The 4,388-nt window shown below is 37.2% G+C and overlaps 1 long non-coding RNA gene across 1 annotated transcript; it reads right to left on the bottom strand.

Annotated features, from left to right (window-relative positions):
- Positions 1–1,120: 1,120 nt before the first annotated feature.
- On the bottom strand, positions 1,121–4,015 carry LOC113298418. The gene is made up of 2 exons (XR_003334194.1): positions 1,910–4,015; positions 1,121–1,261 (listed from the first exon to the last, which is right to left on the bottom strand). It is a non-coding gene; the product is annotated as an uncharacterized LOC113298418 (long non-coding RNA).
- Positions 4,016–4,388: the final 373 nt, after the last annotated feature.

The following is a 4,388-nucleotide window of genomic DNA, read 5'->3' as shown; positions in this document are numbered from 1 at the left end:
ATTGTTTGTACAAACTGAAGCCCAGTTCACTGAGGCAAAGACCCAGTTCAATCCAAAGAACCAAAGCCCAAAAGGCTTCATAGTTAACCAATAACAAATTAGAGCCCAAAATAGCTAGAGAACTCCAAACACACCCAGTCTCTGTGGATCGACCCGTACTTGCACGAGCTACAACTGACGACCGTGCACTTGCGGTATTACTGTAGGCCCGCGTTTCATTTCGCTTCAATTTTATACGCTTTTCCCGGGCCCACCAGTATTACATGTACCCGTACACGTAGCGGAGTAGCTATATATCGACTTACAGATTGTGATACGCATATCCTTATGGACATCTTCTAAAAATATGTTTTACTTGTAATAGTCATGGAACTGGGTGAGTATCCATATCGGTACACGTACCAAAATAGTTCTATGGACTCTAGAACCGGTCATTGTCTTAAGGTATCCATATCGGTACGCATACCCAAATAGTTATGTTAACTCCGGAACTTGGTTTGTCTTATTAGCTTACAAACCGGTACACGTACTGTGACTGACCTGACTCACGAAATCCAAGTCCAGTTATATTTTCTTGATAACTCGAGTCTCCTGATCTTGATCAATTTTTGAGCTGCTCACTTGATCAAGATAGATAGAAATCATCAAAGTTCTCTTCGTCTCAAACTTTGTTGATTCCACAAGTTTTATACTTGTGAGGTGAATAGTAATCTAGGCTGCACTTCGGGTTGCATAAGTCTGGATTTTGATGTTAGCTAGATTTTGTCTATTGTTATCGATTTCCAAACCACCTTGATCGAAATAATTTTGATCGTAAAGGAAATCATATATAGGCTTAATATGTGGGAGGAAGACTGGTTTAAAGTCTTTAATTGAGTTGAAGCAACTCTTAGTTGGTGTGACGTTAGTTAAAGGAATCAATTGCGCGGAGTCCTGCTGGGATTCAAGAGGCATAATGTGACGCCCCAATTACTAAACCTGCTTAGCTAACAGTATTACAACCTAACTAAAGAATCAATTCCATATTGACGATCTTAAGAATCTTAATTGCATAAAGTTAACTAAAACCAAACTTAACCCAACACTCCGATATTAATGAAAGAAGAACTCTCCAATGATATTAATATATTAGTATGTTGTTTTACAATAAATGAAGAGTACACATACAAAAAAAGATACACAAATGTAACACAATTTCGGTAACAATTTAAACTATGAACATGGATATCTTCACGTGCATCATTTCTTCTGGTAACTGAAACTGAAGAGGGAACGAGTGAATACATCATCCCAAAAGGGTTCTCAATGAAAACATATAACTCTCGAGTAATCACTAACATGCTTCATAGTTCTAAAAGAATATAACGTGACAGAAACAAGAATACACTAATCATTCAGCTATTCATGCATCATGAAGCAAGTGTCACTCTAACCTCGCCAAACTCATTGGAGAAGACGACGCGAGGGCAACCCTAATCAATAATAATAACATCGTCCACACAGAGTGCCCATACAAACCATGATTCAGAATATTACTATCAAGATCAGAAAGTTAGTCAAACAAGTATAATATGCACACGAGTGAGTTCCCCAAAATAAAATAGTATATATAATAACGAAACGGGGAAGAAGCCGCCCTACTATTATATTGAAACGGGGAAGAAGCCGCCCTACTAAATAATATTATAACGGGGAAGAAGTCGCCATACTTAACTTAGCAAAGAGCCGTGGGGAATCACAGACACTCCTTGCGAGGAAATCATACAACACATACTACACGCACATCAAGACACATACAAGCATTTGCATAGATAATATAACACACAAACGTGCCAAAAGTAATAAAGACTCATCATGCTCGCAATAGAAAGAATGCTCAATGATTACAAGAAGGTTACAGAGTTCCCACCTGGTTTGATGACAAGCCTCGCCTACCTTGCGTTCTATACTCCATTAGTTCATCCATCCATTTGATCGTTGTTAATAAAGACTAACTGTTAATCACACAATCACTCCAAGAGTTTATCCAAAAGGCTCGTACAAATTTCACAACATAATTTCATATAATTCTCTAGTTATAAACTAAGTGAACTATCTAATGCTTCTAGGCCCATTTATAGTTTTACATCTCTTTCATTCTCTACCTTTAATAATCTAAGAGTTTACTAACTCAATTGGGTTGCTTCTATGGTCCATTAGATAAGTCTTAAGAAGATCCACAACTATGTAGAAGAAACCAAAAACTAATTCGGACCCGTAAGGGGTCCAAAATATCAAACTAGAAATACATGGTAACTAAGCCCAAGTAAACCAATCCAGCCCATTAATTTAAGGTCCAGTCCATCTGAGTTAACTAACGGTCACTAACAGTCGTTGTCAAGTCAGAAGGTCAATTAACGGTCAACGTCAGTCTAAGGGTCAAGGTCTTGTCAAAAGGGTTAACTCGGTCAATATTCACTGAGTCAACTAAACAAAAATGAATGCGACTAAATAAGCTCAGCCAGACAGACCAAGGGTCCTTCTCACACATCTAGATTTCTAACTCTACAATCTTAACTCAAGTTCAGCTTCAATCTAATAAAGCATCAGTTCAATCATTCAAATTATAACTCAAAATGGATTTACAAAGATTACACAACCTACCTGCAATTGCAGCTCTAAGCAACATTCTTACTCAATTCATCTCAAAGTTGTTTAGCTCTATCATAGCCAATTCCTCACCAAATCATTCTTAATTCAACTACTCTTTTCTCATCTCACTTCACCTATAACAGCTCATAAATCCCCTAATTCCTACATATAAACTTCAAATCAGACAACACTGTGCATCTACAAAATCGACAAACACTCGTCCATTCTAGATATGCTCAACAACAAACACAGTATCCAAATCACATAACCTGCGATTCCATTCATCATAACAACTCTGCAATGCCACCACTTTCTAACCATCACTTATACATACTACTCCAACTCAAAGAACTTTGACTGTAATTCAACAAACCACCACCAATTACACAATTTCATTATCCATTCATCTCAGAACTAATTCATACATCTAAAACTCAACAGCAACACAACTCTGCAACTGCAACTCCAGTTCTGCAATAACCAACACACCCCTTATAACAAATCTGCCAAATCATTACCAACTGTAATCTTCATTCCTAATTCTCCAACTCAATTACAATTACAGCTCCACCACCAATACACATCTCTTCCCCTGTAACATCAACATTAACACCACCACAACTAATTCATCTCATCAATTCATTATGAGACCAAACTAAACCATACACAGCAGACCCAACCTAGGAACTTCAATTCTCAAACTCAAATTTTCACAAAATAAGGATAAATGAATTCTGGAATCTTAAATTGATCTTACCCTTTCCTCCTGAGTCTTGAATCAACACCAACAACCTTCATTACCATCTTCAATTCTCAAAAACCCTAATTCTTAAATTGGGGAAGAACATGAAACCTTAATTCTTCGATTACTCTTCTTCTCTGAAATCTAATCTTTGAATTGACACAACAATCGTCTTCTTCTATTCATGTTCTCGATACCCATCTTCAATTGGTGTCTCAAATCAAGCCTTCACCGAAATAATAACAACCCTAATGACGATTCTCTGGAATCCTCTTTTTCTGCTGAACATAAATAAACACATAACCATCTTCACCACTAAAACTCCTGTGTGACTCTTTACCAGCTTAACAACAATCTTAGGATCATGAATTGATTCTCAAATCCATCAACAAATGATGAAGAAAAGAAGAAGAACGAAAAGAAGAAATAAGAAGAAAGAGAAAGAAGAATGAATGAGCCTTATCTGCTCGATGGGTTCTGATAAGGCCAAAGGCAAATGATAAAGGCACATATCACTTGGAGACGGGCACATATCACTTGGAGACGGGCACCCAGGCGGTTTATCTGAGAAATGAGATATCTTCTTCGTCCGGTATCTGAATGACACGTTCCAGTAGTCCATTACGCATAACTTTTCAAGATACATCTTGTGGTACTAGTTTAGTATCTAGATCGTTGTTTGATTAATTTCTATTAATTAACGTTCGTGTTAAACTAATCAAGTTATTATCGACTAAATTGTCTCTTGACTAGTCTAATAGTGTTGACGGGCTTAAGGGTCCTTACACGTAAGGAGCGCGATTGTCCCTTAATCAGTGAGAGACTCGATTATGGCTCAACCACATTCCAGTCCGAAGGTAGTAGGCTAGTGTCTGTAGCGGGCTTAATACAGTTTGTGTTAACAAAACTTCTAGTGTATGTGTTACTTCTTTTTGCGCATTTTATTGTTTATTTTTATAATTGAAATATCGTAGGTTGTGCGTTAATCAATCATAGTAGATACATCCGACCTAGT

Source organism: Papaver somniferum, chromosome 7 (genome assembly GCF_003573695.1).
Source record: "Papaver somniferum cultivar HN1 chromosome 7, ASM357369v1, whole genome shotgun sequence".
Classification (NCBI taxonomy): Eukaryota; Viridiplantae; Streptophyta; class Magnoliopsida; order Ranunculales; family Papaveraceae; genus Papaver; species Papaver somniferum.
The sequence above is the reverse complement of the archived record's forward strand: the minus strand, read 5'-3'. Positions and strand labels throughout refer to the sequence as shown.